Below are 14,701 nucleotides of genomic sequence, written 5' to 3' on the forward strand. Positions count from 1 at the left end.
ATCAGGAGTGTGGCTTTAGAGTTGGATGGACTTAAACTTATGGCTTGAATTTGCTGCTCACAGGCATTGAGCAAATTATACAACCTCCCTGTCCCAGTTTCTTCTTCAGCCTAATGGGAATCTTACCGTCCTCACTGGTTAGTTTTGAGAATTCTGGAAAATGGCCGGCACAGAGTAGGCAGTACGTGGCATCCATAAGAAACAACAAGTAGTCTTTTTGGCCATTATGTAATATGTTTGTATAATGGAATATTATGCAGCAACGAACATATAAGAATGAGAGCCATAAGTGTCAAGACGGATGACTCCCATAAACATACAATTGAGAAAGAAAAGCAGAGTTACAGATCGCATACAGACGTATTATTCATGTAAAAATTGACATCATGCAGATGCGTATGCTGTGTGGGTATGGGAGAGCTCTGTTGGGGTGATGAGCCCTGCATTCAGGATGGTGATTCCCACTTGGGAAGAGAGGGGAATGTGAGTGGAAGTGGGTGCCCGGGGTCATCCACTGTCTTTGCAATGTTTTATTTCTAGCACCAGGTGGTGTTTGTTTTGTTATTCTATTTATCTTTTTCTATGTCCAGAATATTTCTCTCTCTCTCTCTCTTTTGTTTTTTTTTTAAATGAAATGGATCTTCACGTAGGTTACTGACTATGGAACATTTTGGTATGTAAAGCTGAATTAGTCATAGAATAAGAGAGCATGCCTCAGGCCAAGGGTCTGCTTGGTAAAAACAGTGGAAATGGAAACACAGGCTAGGCTCTTCAAAAGAAGGGAGCAGTCAGAATGCAGGGTTTCAGAGTAAGGAGTGTGTTTTAAGAAAGATGAATTTTAGGGTACGGTGATTCCTTCTGAGCTGTGGGAGTAAAAATCTTATGGTGGTAAAAGTGGAAATTAGCAATTTATCTTCCTTTTCACCTTTCACGTCCAAGAACTGATTACCATAAGCTTTAATGCTTCACTTTAGGGTTGCTCAGCTGTAGCGCAGACCTTGATTTCTAAGGGGGTTGTAGGTTAGTGAGGATTAATCCCTACTCAAGGTTTAGCTAATGTATATAATTTTATAGATACCCTTTCTTTTGACAGGTTAAAAAGAAAAAAAAAATCAGTTTGCTTATTGTATTATCATATGGTTCTTATTTTAAAGTGACTTTCTGCCTACTCTGGAAGAGCTGTGGTTTTGTTGAACTTTTCCAAAATGTTTTACTGCTTGAGTCTTAATGAAAGCTGATATTGGAATTTCTTAGTAAACTTTTCTGTTCCTAAACTCAGAGATGTGGTCCATGCTTATTTTACCCATGAGGGAATGGAGGCCAGAGAGGGAATGTGATTTGTCTGAGATCATGAAGATAGACTGAGACCTTTCTTGGATAGTAGACTCGAGGAACAGTGAGTGTCCAAAATGCCAGGTATGTAATTCTCTTATCTGTTTTGACAAGTTTTCCTTTTTTTTTTTAGCTTCTATTTCAATGGCTTGGGATTAGATGTCATGGTTTTTCCTGTAATGCATTGAATTTCTGTCCTTTTCATACAGAATGAAAGCACCAGCAACATTGTACCTACTGATTCTTTACCAGGATGTATGGTACTTGTTACTTGACATTTGGAAATTGCTACAACAGTCAGATAGAAACTGATGGCTTCTTGTGGTGCTCTGTGTGTGTGTGTAGAGGTGCAGGAGGCTGCTCACTGAGCTTTGCTGGGATCTGAGACACAGGAGTCAGTTCTGGCGTGAGCTGTCCCATAGAGAAGGAGAGCATGTGACTGGCTGGGAGGAAAGCTTGAATGACCCTGCCCTGCCAGATTTCTGCAGTCCCTGGAGTGAGGAGCATCATCAGACCGTCAGCAGATTCACCCCACTCCCTCTGTTCTGTTTCTTGAAGGCATGTGGTACGCAAATGGACATGTGTGTTGGTTTTTGAGCCACACGTAACCGAACAGTCATGCATGCCTATTCTTAACCCACTTTTGTGGGAAGGACGCACATTCTCTGGTGTTGAAACTGCTCTCAGCTTAATGACAAACATTTGTTAGCTCGGGTAATCATAGTGTGTGCAGTACAAAATAGATGGGGTATACCGGCATTCTTGGCTAAATGGTTCTGCTAAGCTGTTTGTCCCTGGGGCATCTGCTCAGGGGTCTTGAAGTGTTAGTTAAATCTTTTATCAACATGTAACTTTTCATGGGTTTGTCGTGGCTTCCCAACGAGTATGTTCCTTAAAAGTAGGTACAGTTTTGTGGGTGTGATATCACAGAGTCTTTCTGTCTCCTACTGCCTGTCATACAGGCCTCACTGTAGTGTAGTCTCCTACTATTTCCTGCTCAGGAGGACCCCCAAAGGCTGCTGTTTGTATCCTCGCCTCCCAGAACAGTGCCTGTAGAAAGTAAGTGCCCAAGGAGACATTTGTTGAATGAATGAGTAGAAGGTGGTTACCCAGTAAGCCTTGGTTTTGGTGTGAGTTCCAACCCTTTAGAAGTGATCAGCCAGAATTCTCAAATGTCTCAAATGACATTCTCACCACGTGTCATGGAGGTGGCTGCCATTCAGGGAATGCTCAGTGAATATGACGGGCATCAGGGATCCAGAAGAGGGATTACCATCAGTCCTTAATTTTCATGTCTCTCGTATTTCATGCCTGCAGCTTAGACTCTGAGGGCATTGTTGTGGCAGTGAGTGAGTGATTACGTGGTAGATACTTGAGGTCTTGCACCAGTGCCGACTCTGGGACTACTCTGCTCTGATATTCTAGTACAGAAACAACTGTAGGATGAGTGTAGATGTGTTCCCATAATTTTGTTTATGGACTATGAGATATGAATGTCATGTAATTTTCACATCACAAAATGCAGTTCTTTTGATTTTTTTTTTAAAAACTATTTGAAAACATAAAGATCATTCTTGGCTTATAACTGTGTAAAGGTAGGCATTAGGCTAGATATGATCCTCAGCGGTAGTTCACTGACACTGGTGTTTTAGGAAGGCCTGGCCGGGCACTTCTCATTCATTTGTTCACTCACGCCCACTCTTTATGCTTAGGCACTGTGGGTATAGATTGAACATGGTGAGCATAGTTCCTGTCCTTGAAGAGTGTTCTGGGTAGCTCAGAGACAGGCGTTAATAAAAATAAAACAACACCAACCAGTGCTGTGAAGTTTAAAAGGAAAGAGATGGGATGCCTGTGTAACAGGGGCTCTGGATCTAGTTTGAAGGGAGGAGGGAAGACTTCTTGAGGAAGTGACTTTTGAGCTGAGGTATAAAAGGCACATTGATGTTAACTGGAGGAATGGAGAGAGCAGTGGAGTGTTCTAGGGAGAGGAATGGCAGGAGCAGAGACCCAAGGAATGCCCAATGGCAGCTGGGTGGAGGGGAGGGCATGGTGGCCCTCGCTGTAGGAATGTGCAAAGACTTTTCAGCAGGGCTTGACAAATAGTTATGTTTTTCTTTTTCTTCCCCTCCCAAACTGATGGTTGGATCATGTCCAGTATTTTCATCTAATTATGTTGGGAGATGTCTTGTGTATTAAGAGTTGAAATATTAACATGTTCCCCACTGGCAGACAGGTTTTAAAGACGATAAATGCAAAGTTGAAGATCTGGTAGTCCGTTGCCTCTTAAGCAACACTTAAGCTCAGAAATGAGCTGGGGCTGCTGGCTCAGGGCTACCTGGCTGCGCTGGGCTGCCTTTCCTGCAGCATTTCTCACGGCCACCTTCCTTGACTTCTCTTCTGTCCCACTTGCTCTGCTCATAGGCATGCATGGTGCCAATTTCCTTCCCCTATGGAGGGAACTGTTGCTTGAGAAATGGAGGGAGGGGTCACATGCATTCAGGTTGAGAGCTGGTGAGCACCAGCTCTCCCATCTCACCGAGGCTTCTGAGGGGTGGACGGTCTCTTTGTTCAGCTGCCTTCACCCATCAGCCTTCCCATAGAACAAAATATAGATAATAACCCTCTGTCCAAAGAAAGAAAAGAACCCTGTTATTGTAGAAATGACTCTCCAGTTGTGGGAGTGGAAGGGGTTTTGACTAGGAATTTTCAGTTTTTTTAGAGATTTATATAGTAGGGCAGGGGTCCCCAGCCCCGGGTCTGTGAACCAGTACTGGTCTGCAGCCTCTTAGGAAGCAGGCTGCACAGAGGAGGTGAGCGGCGGGTGAGTGCATCGGCTGCTTCCCACTGCTTCCCATCGCTCACATTACTGCCTGAACCATCCACGCCCCCGCCACCACCCCAGTCCATGGAAAAATTGTCTTCCACTAAAGAATCTGGTCCCTGGTGCCAAAAGTTGGAGGTTGCTGTAGTAGGGTCTTAATGACATTTGAGTGGGTGTTGACCTACATCCTGGCAGGCCCAGTCCTCAGTGGATTTTGCTCACTTTCACAGAGTGAATACAATATGGTGAATTAGGAAGTAGTGACGCTTCTGACTAATGTTCTGCTAAATACTGTACTTAGAGAACTTGGTAAAGTGAACATGCTGGGCACTTGTATGTGTGAGGGAGACCTCGAGAGTCGGGAGGCTAAGGTGGTCTCTGGAGAGGCTGTTGGTTTCGTGATCACCCAGTAAATAATAGCTCACCAAGCAGCACAGGAAACCCCGAATGGACATATTCAGGATGGCATTCCTCCCTAAAATGGGTCTTGTCCTCTTTTGGTTTTTGAGCATCTGATGCTGTGTCCTGCTAGAGTGTAGGTTTCCTGAGAGCTTATACTTCTTGGTTCACCACATCAGCCTTAATACTTAGTGGAGTGTCAGCCACGGGTTAGATGCCCTGTGTATATTGGTTGGATTGAACGAACACTTCAGACCCTTATTTCCTTTTGGGGTGGGTGTGTGGTGTGCTCGCGTTGCATGGTCAGAAGGAGGTTTGCAATGTCCATTTCTGCCTTGAGCAAATATTTTTGAGCATCCACCATGTCATAAACATCACGCTTTTTCTGCAGATACAGCAGTGAAAATTTTCCATGTAAGAAACTACAGTGCTGAGACTTTAAAAATAGATTAGCACCTGATAGCTTTGAAAAAAAAACTTTGGAGAGAAACCACATTTGTCTGTAGTATTCATCGCTGGGAGTAAACATCAAGTGTCTGCAAGTTTTTTGATTCTGAGGGAGGTCTGGAATCTTTCCATAGTAAATGAAGAGGAGGGCAGGGAAGCCTGAAGGTAAAGTACAGATTTGAATATCACCTGGGGCCAGAAATCTGTGGTTACCATAATTTCCGTGGGCATTGCTGAATTGGGAGATCTGTATGACTGAACATCGAGATGATCCCTGGAGAAATGAACTGAGGAGTTGGCTAGGTCTTGGTTTAATTGTATAGCTGTTCAAAGATTTAGTTCATTTTGGGTGAGTGAGAAGTGTTCCTAGTTGAATGGGAATCAGCATCTTTTCATGAGTTTATATGCCAGGCCATTGCTTAACTTTTTTTGATTGATTTTGTGGGAGAACTGGAATCTGGAGGAGAAGGGGACAGTCAGGAGCTGAGATTCTTTGGCTTCCTCCCCTGGTGGTAAAGAATCTGCCTGCCAATGCGGGAGATGCGGGTTCGATCCCTGGGTTGGGAAGATCCCCTGGAGAAGAGAATGGCAACCCACTGCAGTATTCTTGCCTGGGAAATCCCATGGGCGGAGGAGCCTGGCGGGCTGCAATCCATGGGGTTGTGAAAGAGTTGGACACAACTTAGGGACTGAACAACTGGCCTTTCCAGGGTCAGCCCTCCTGGAAAGAGCAGACTTTCCTTGAGCAGTCTGCCCTCAGGCGAGAACTTTCGGGGTGTCAGATGGCAGACCTAGAGGTAGACTGGAGGCAGACAGGCCAGTGTTATCAGAGATGTTGATCCTGGATTATAGGAATTATTTCTAGGCAGTGAGCCCAGTTTTCATTTCCCTTTTCAGCTCTGTGATGTCCAGGGGAGATTGTGCTTGCGGAGAAGGGGCCTGCATTTGGAAATCTGATGCAGCCACTGGCCATTCACCTAACAACGTTGGTTGGGCAAGGCCCTGATGGGCATCCAGTGGGAATCAGGTGTTGCCTCTGGCCTCGGGGAGCTTGTTCTGTCCAGCCCTGGGTGTCATTAGGGCATTGTCATCAAGTGGCTCTGTGAGGTGGAGGAGGTCATCAGTGTTTTTGTTCCAAGGGTCATTATCCCTGAGTCAGTACTGACGAGACCCTCAGCTCAGCCTGTCTTGCTCCTTGTATGACAGAGTAAGAAACTGAGTCCCACAGCTAGTTAGCCGCAGCCCTGGCACTAACCAGCCCCCTCCACATGTACACACCTGAGTGATATTTAGCTATTTTAAACCCAGTGGTTTTATGCTATTTGCTTCATATTTCCATCTTTCTCTCTTAGTAGGAAATTGGGCTTCTTCTGTTTTTAGTTGTTGGACACAGATTCTAAAATTACACATTTACCTCTGATGTAAGATGGTACTGATGTAATATGTACTGATGTAGGTACTGATGTAAGGTGTTCAGTCGCATGGAGATTGGAAATTAACAATATAGATGATAAACGTCCAGTAGGGGTTGATTGATAATAGACATTAGTGGTGTTTGCCTGGCAGGGACTAGACTTACACATCCCTGTTCAGAAGCGTTCTCTTTGGCGCCTTTCCTCTGTGCAGAGGAAAGCTAACCCTTGGTGTGTGCTTTTTTTCTCTTGCTGCTCTGTAAGCCATGCCCTCTGGCCTTAGAAGTGAACCAGTTTTTTAAGCTTCACAGTTTACAGCTCTTTTACATTTACTGTCCCGGAGGTAACATGCTGATAAGGCTCTCTTTGATTTCTGTCCTTTAAAGGACATCTCCTGGAGAACTGTGGTTCTCAAATTTACTGTGGGGAAGGAGCCTCCTGGGATCCTGTTAAAATGCAGGTGCTGGGGGTTCCCCCCTAGAGATTCTGGTTTAGTTGGTTGGCCAGGGTGGACCTCAGGAATCTGCTTCCTTATCCACTGTCCTGCCCCTTCTGCTGCAGACCTCTGGTCCTCTCTTTGAGAAACACTGCTCTCTTCTAGATCATGAATGAGTGTTCTCTTTGACCATGAGGTAAAGACTGGCCCTGTGAGAGGATGGTTTTCTGAGTGGACTAGAAATAACTAAACTGCGTGGGTGGAGACCAGTGAAGCCCTTTATCCTTAGGTTGACACTCGGTGGTTTATATCTGCCACCTTCTTTGCATTCTGAGTTTCTTTGTTCCAGAGCAATGGTTTGGGGCCTGTGACTGCCTCTCCGCAGTGGCCCTGACGTTTCTGTCCCACCATGCTGATCACTTAGTTGCTGGCACACCACTGTGTGCCAGAGTTCCTCCTGGGCCATTCAGAGGGAAGCTCCCTGAGGCCATCCTTAGGGTGTTGCTGGGGGAGGAGGTTTTAATGATCACCACCACCAAATAGCTGATAAGGACTTGTAGAGCCTCCAGCTTTTCACCCAGAGAGGGGATTGATATAGGAGAACCATCTGGCATTTTCCTGAGGTACCAGCTCTATCTTAAAAAGACTGTTAGAAATCAACATGCTTCCCAGACACTCCAGTAAATTGACTGAAAGTTCAGGCAGATTTTTGGTACCAGGCTCCCATATTCCCCCTAATCTCCGACGGGTGGAGCCTGGGAGTCTGCCCCTCCCAAACCCAAGATCATAAAACTTCATATTAAGTCAGTCATTCCTGTGTCCTCCTTTTAAGTTAAAAAACATCAAGCCAGAACATTGCAATGTTGGATGGTGTGTGGAAATCATCACAGGCAGAGGTGGCGTGGGGCTGTTCAGTCGTTTGCTTGCTATTGCTACAGGAGTTCTTGTTTATCCTGAGCTCATAAAACCCTGGCACTCTCTTATTGTGCAATGGCAGAGCTGATAGGGAGCTGTAGGAATGCAGCCCTGTGGTCACTCGGAGGCCGCATGCTCGCCTCCCCTCTGAAACAGAAAGCGTTTTGACAGGCTCCCACATTTCCTGCAGGGAAGAACAGGCCCAGAGAGTGGCCTTGTCCTTGCCCATGTCTTGGTGAAATCTGTCATCTAGGCCAGGCCCCTCGCAAGCCCAATTAACTTTATTGACCTCTTTTCCTGTGACATGCATTTGTGTGTGTGTAGGCACTATTCTCCTAGTGCCCTGCCCTTAGTTTAATCTCTGTTGGTAAAGCATCCGCCTGCAATGCGGAAGACCCGGGTTCGATCCCTGGGTCAGGAAGATCCCCTGGAGAAGGAAATGGCAACCCACTCCAGTACTCTTGCCTGGAAAATTCCATGGACTGAGGAGCCTGGTAGGCTGCAGTCCATGGGGTTGCAAAGAGTCGGACACGACTGAGCGACTTCACTTTTACTTTCGAACTGTTAAGGATGGGTTTAAGGAGTATCTGTTCTCTCAAGGTGTTTGCTTTTTAAAAGAAGATGCTTGAGGGTTAGAAATGGCAAAACTCCTCAGACTACCACCTCCCAGAATGCAGGAGAAGGGGAGCACCTTCCTGGGAAGAGGCTGCCCCCTCCCTCTCGGACTGTTCAGGGAAAGTGATGATGGGAGGTCTAGGTTCTTTAGATTAGAATTCATGTAATTATTTTGCATACTAAGTTATATGAAAATGCTGACTTCAAGATAGCAGTTTAAAAAGACAAAACAGTAAGAACTTAGGGTGTTACTAGAGGAATGGAGGTCCCTATAGTTGCACTTCATTTTCCAAGGACCCAGGAGATTCAGTATTATATCCCTTCTCAGTGTCTTGTCACTGGACTGAAACAAGATTTCAAAACCTTCCCAGTGGTTTTTGAAAAAAACTACTTTTTTTTTTTTTTTATCATTGGTAGTGGGCCAGATCCCTTGAGATTGTTTGCAAGCTCATGATTTTGAAATGTTCAGAAGAAAATTTGGAACCTAAAGTTATTTATCAGATATGGGATTGTAGTCTTTTTTTCATCTGAGTTGTGTTTTGCATTATCAGGCTGTTTATGGTATTCTTGTGCTTTTTATTGCTTATAGAAGAAGTACCTTGGAAATCCAAAATAACCTTCTTTCTTTATGGTTTTTTTTTTTTGGCTGTACCTTGGGGCTTGCCAGATCTTGGTTTCCCGACCAGAGATTGAACCCAGGCTATGGCAGTGAAAGCGCCGAGTCTTAACTCCTGGATTGCCAGGGAGACCCCGGATACCCTTCTTTAGATTTAAGAAATGAAAATTCCTTCATTATGAACAGGCATTGCATATCCTTTTAAGATACGACTGAGTCAGACTATCCATGCAGTCTCAATTGCTTTCTATGACTTAGCAAACTCAGTCCATCTGTATTCTCCTTCTTGTGACTCCGTGGTGACTGTCGGTTACGCAGTCGGCCCTGACCCCTTGGGGAGGAGCCCAGAGTTCACAACCTAAGTGGGTAACTGAAGTGCTATGTCATCATCACGTACGCAAGATTGGTTCTGTAGGAGACATCAGATGGCCTCCTAGATAGGATGTGTGAACTAGATCTTGAGGAGCGAGTAGACGTTTGCATGTGCGTTTAGTGTAGTAGGAGCAGGGGTCCCTGAAGCGCAACTGGCTTCTGTGTGCCTGTTGGGTGGGGAAAGGCTCTAGTCCTGTGGAGTGTGGGGCAGCATGGATCAGGCGACCGTGCCACATGGCTCAGCACTTGGGAGGCACTAGAGAGTTCTAAGCATGGGACAAACATATGATTTTGTTGGCTACATGTAAGAGGGTTTGGGGAGGGAGACTGAGGACAGCAAGACCAGTTAGGATACTCTCGCAGAGGCCCAAGGTTGAAGAAACAGATGAATGTCAGGAAGGGAGAATCTGAGAGACTGACGAAAGGGTGTTTCAGACTTGGAGACCTTGTGATCCTTGTATGTTGGAGAACAGTTTCTTTCTTCTGCATATTTGTTTATGTTTAGTCTTATTATTGCTCACTGCAGTCTATTTTAAAAGAAATGTCTTTAGAGCAGAACTGTGGCTCAGAGCATCCAGTGGGAGAACTTTATAGCTGATTGATGGTCATGCTCTCTCTAACCCCGTGAAACTGTGCTGACCCCACCCACTCCTTTGAAGTCCTGAGGACCTTCTGTACTGTCAGAGAGCCCAGCGTGTGATGTGGGAGTTGTCTTTATCCAGGAAACCAACATACTATTTTTATTTAGTGTGCGTGCGCGCTCAGTCACTCAGTCATGTCCGACTCTTTGCCACCCCATGGACTATAGCCCTCTAGGCTCCTCTGTCCATGGAATTTTCCAGGCAAGAATACTGGACTGGGTTGCCATTTCCTACTCCAGGGGATCTTCCTAACCCAGGGGTCAAATCCACGTCTCCTGCATTGGTAGGCGGATTCTTTACCACTGTGCCACCTGGGAAGCTTTGTTTTTATTTACTTATTTATTTTTGGCTGCCCTGGGTCCTTGTTGCTGCATGCAGACTTTCTCTAGTGCATGAGTTCAGGCTACTTTCCAGTAAGCTGTGCGTAGGCTTTTCATTGCAGTGGTTTCTCTTGTGGAGCTCAGGCTGCATGGATGCATGCTTAGGATGCATGGACTTCAGTAGTTGTGGTCCATGGGCTCAGTAGTTCTGGCTCAAGGGATCTAGGGCTCAAGCTCAGTAGTTGTAACATATGGGTTTAGTTGCCCCGTGACATGTGGAATCTTCCCAGACCAGGGATTGAAGCTGTGTCACCTGCATTGCAAGGCAGATTCTTAACCACTAGACCTCCAGGGAAGTCTGCCAACACACTTTAAATTGAACTTGGCTGTTGGTTGAGGTCATCAACATTTCAGTATCTGAGAAAGACCATAGAGGAACTTCTAGATTCCTGCTGAAATGTTGAGAGGATGGACTTTGTCTTGGACATGGACTTCTTCTTCCCCTTGAAAGTAGGGAACACAGACCCGAGTTTTAATTTTGACTGTGCCAACTGGCTGTGAGATCGTGAGTGATCATGATAATATGGATAGTTGATGCCTAATGAGTAGTTAGTGTGTGCCAAGCACTGTTCTGAGCTTAACACGCATTAACTCATTTAATCCTCATAACAGCATAACATGAAGTAGGTTCCTGTTATTCACATTTTACCAATGAGAAATCTGAGGCACATTAAGTAGCTTGGCTATTACAGCCAGCAAATGGCCGAGCTGGGGTTTGAACTCAGACAGTTAGGCTCCAGAGTCCAGTAGGTAATACTTTGGGCAAGTGGATGACACCATCTTGTGAGATTGCTACGAGCTTTATTTTTTTGTTATGAGCTTTAAATGATAGCGTATATTAAGTGTTTAGTACATAGTAATCATTTACTGAATAGTATCTAATACTGTTAGTAATATGAACGTATACATTATGAAATAGTCTATATAATTTTGTTCCATTTTTGTAAAGAAAATTGCCATGTGTATTTATGGATAGAAAAGTATCTGAAAGGATATACTCCAAAGTGCTGACTGAGGTTATTACTGGTGATGTGGTTATGTACATTTTATTTTCTTTTTTGTTTTGCTGTATTTTTCAGATTTTCCGCAGCAGACATGGGTATTGTTATTATTTAAAATAAAAGTCTACGGCTTGTTATTGGGTTTTCTTTTTGTTTTTTAAAGCTAAGGAGGCACTCCCAGGCATGCAGGAGCTCTTTAAGCGCCAACAGAGTGAGGTGTCCCTGCAAAGCTATGGAACTCCACATTATACTCAGCAACTTGGAAGTTGTTTGGTCTTTTTATCACTTTGTCTTTTGTCTTTTAATTTAGTATGGTGTTTTGGACACACAGACATTTTTCACTGGTGTCTTTCTGTTGGAGTTTAGACAGGTGTTTACATTCTTAGAGAACAGAAATGTTACAGCAGAGATTGTTTCCATGTTGCTGGGGTGAGGAATCAAGCCTGTGGAAATCAATGCCTCCCTGCTCCTGCTTAGCCTGGAGTCAGGTCCCTTGAGTTGCCTGTGCAAGAAGCAGCTCTGTGGCTTACAGTCTGAAGATCTGCCCTTTGAGGACTTGGGGCTCAGTCCTGAGAGAGCGTTGGTTTTCCTTGCCCACAGCGTCAGGGCACATGGCATTCGTCATGGCTGCTGGTTGTGCTTCAGTGTGAGCTCTTCAGGAGATCTCTGCACAGATCTTCCTTGTCAATTTTTGATATGCTGATGGCTGGATTAAAAGTCAGGTCATACCTGTGTGCCTTTAAAATTTGGCAGAAATCTACGCAACTGTTGTTAACAAGATGCAGAAAGAGAAACTTAACTTTGATTACAAAGGCATTGTCTACTAATTTAAATGGTTTCTGTTTTGCATTTAAATCTTGAATCAACGTTGAATTTATTTTCTTTTATGTTGTGGCCTAGGTTTCATACCTAGACTATAATTCTTAATACTTCTATTTCTTTCCAAAATTTTAGCCAATTGTCATAATGCCTTTGTTTAATAATTAATACTTTTTCCACTAATTTGATTTGAAATGCTGCATAAATGTTTTTATATCTATTTAGCCCTATATTTTGATTCTCTGGCAGTAGAGTACTGGTTTAATTATTGTGGCTTTATAATACGCTTACCCATTTGGTAGGTCAAAGCCTCACATCTTGTTTATTTTTTCAGAATTCTCAAAATTTAAACTTCAGATTAGTTTTGTAATCTCTTTGCCATGCTTTGAAGAACTTTTTAGAATTTTGGCTGGATTTTTTTTTTTAAGTTTTTATTGATACATAAGGATTTCTTAAATGTATACCTATGCATTTTATGTTTTGTTGTTTTTTTTAATTTTTTAATTCTTAAAAATTTTTTCTGCACTGTGTGGCATGTGGGATCTTAGTTCCCTGACCAGGGATTGAACCCATGCCCCTCTGCACTGGAAGTTTGGAGTCTTAAACACTGGACCTCCAGGGAAGTTCCGCATTTTACATTTTGATTGTATTGTGAACATGTTTCTGACTGTCTCCTGCAGGTGTAAAGGAAGCCATTTGCTCACTGGGAGGGTCTAAGAGCCAAGAATTGACCAGGTCTCACCCAGTACTGTACCCCTAGTGTTGACTGCTGCATTGGCCTAAGTCAGGCTCTTAATAAGTATTTGCCAAGTGAATGAACAAACATTTCTTTGTATGTGGTTTTTCTTCTTTTGGATTCTTTTAGATAGATTCCCAGGAATGGAGTTTTGGATCAAAGGAGATGAGCATTATTACAGCTTCTAAAATGTGCTGAGTCTTGGTAGATGGAGATTCTGTACCAAAGGGCTGGAGACCCAGGTGATAAGAGGGCTTGGGTCAGTTTGTGGTGTAGTGAAAATGCAGCTAGGAGATGAGGCCTGACTCTGTGTATGTGCACGATTGCAGCTCTAGCCCCTGTGCCCAGTCATGCACTTGCCTGCCATGGTGGGCCCTTAATAAACATATCTTGAGATGAATTAACTTTATCGTGGGACTTTTCAGATCACCAAGGAAAGAGCTAGGCTTGGAGAGAGGGAAGTCCCTGGGGTCCAAGGGCAGGGACAGGTGTCTGGGGCCCATCTCTCCAAGAGTTGACTTCTGGGTTTTGGGCTGTTGGTGGTCTGGGCACAAAGGCTTGTGGGAACAGCTGGGGTATCACATGGTTCTCCTTGCCAGCTGTCAAGGGCTGAATTCCACCTCAAGCTGGACAAGGCATGGCCTGGTTTCCATTCTCTGAGCTGCATCTCAGGTCCTGGCGCCTAAATGCAGCGGATGTCTGTCATCTCAGAGGACTATGCCCACGCAGTCCTTGTCTGCCCTCCCAGCTCCCCAGGACATTCCTGCAGCTGTGTAGGGACAACCAGAATGGCTTTCCCAGATGTTTGGCTTGGTTTCTCATGTTGGGATTGGTGCCATATTTGAACTAGAAATTTAGCAGTCTTGAGGCAGTGGCAGTAGCTGAACGTAGGAGAGAATGAGTCAGATATTTGAATGTTTAACTGTATTCCAGGCACTGTGCTAGGCATCTTGGACCATATTGAGGCCAGAGGTTTTGCCTCTGCCTTCAAGGAGCTTAGACTAATGAAGAACACACAGGGAGGGCACCCCTGCCGTGGGAAGCTGTCCTGGGCTACATGGTGTTCTGAGTTCCCTATTCTGAGTGTGGAGAGAACATTCAGGCTCAGGTCAGTAAGCCTTATTTGGGTTTTGTATTGGGTTTTGCAGACTGAGTAGGAGATGGAGAGACCAGTGTTATGGGAGACTCAGGATATGACCCTGGTGAGCCTTCAGACAACAGATATGACACCTGGCCTGTTGGATGCTTGCCTGGCATCTGCTCTTATTCTCTTCTAAGCTGTGAAGCTTTGCTTCATTTCTGCTCCTTCCAGCATGATTGAATGTCTATCTGGTTCTCCAGAATATGGGACTAAAGCATTTTAAATGGTGATTTGGGTAGGGTGGGGCAGAGATTGATTCTCTCTGGGTCATGCTGGTGGTGGTGATAAGCCTCAGCACTGACTGGCTCATTTGTCACCAGGTGGGTACAGCTCAGTGGAGGGAGTTCTGGTGACAGACTCCTTGAGGTGCCCTGTGTGAATGAAGACAGATCCCTCAAGGGTCCTACTTGCCTTCCCCTGGGAGGGGGCAGGGAAGATTCTGAAACTGTGAGCCATCAGCTAGACCAGCCAGACTCATTCTTTTAGGTCTCCAAATAACGTTGGCATCTCCATGGACATTAATAGAGCATGAAGTGGTTGGAGATATGGGGGGTACTTAAAGAAGAAAGTTACTTGAGTCATAAAGTTCTGTGGGAGGTGAAGAACATTGGCTGC

The 14,701-nt window shown here is 44.7% G+C and overlaps 1 protein-coding gene across 6 annotated transcripts in view; it reads left to right on the forward strand.

Annotated features, from left to right (window-relative positions):
* TBC1D2B (TBC1 domain family member 2B) overlaps positions 1 to 14,701 on the forward strand; it is an 87,818-nt gene that overhangs the window by 1,958 nt on the left and 71,159 nt on the right. The window contains exon 1 of one of the 6 annotated variants that reach the window (XM_081549596.1): positions 1,341 to 1,416. The exons of 4 other annotated variants lie outside the window; for them this stretch is intronic. The gene's annotated coding sequence lies outside the window, so the exon portion shown is untranslated. Of the gene's footprint in view, positions 1 to 1,340; positions 1,417 to 2,334; positions 2,392 to 14,701 lie in introns of those variants that run through there. One more of the 6 variants, XM_081549597.1, reaches the window with a different exon arrangement.

This window comes from Giraffa tippelskirchi, chromosome 12 (assembly GCF_054371585.1).
Source record: "Giraffa tippelskirchi isolate mGirTip1 chromosome 12, T2T-mGirTip1v1.2.pri, whole genome shotgun sequence".
Taxonomy (NCBI): domain Eukaryota; kingdom Metazoa; phylum Chordata; class Mammalia; order Artiodactyla; family Giraffidae; genus Giraffa; species Giraffa tippelskirchi.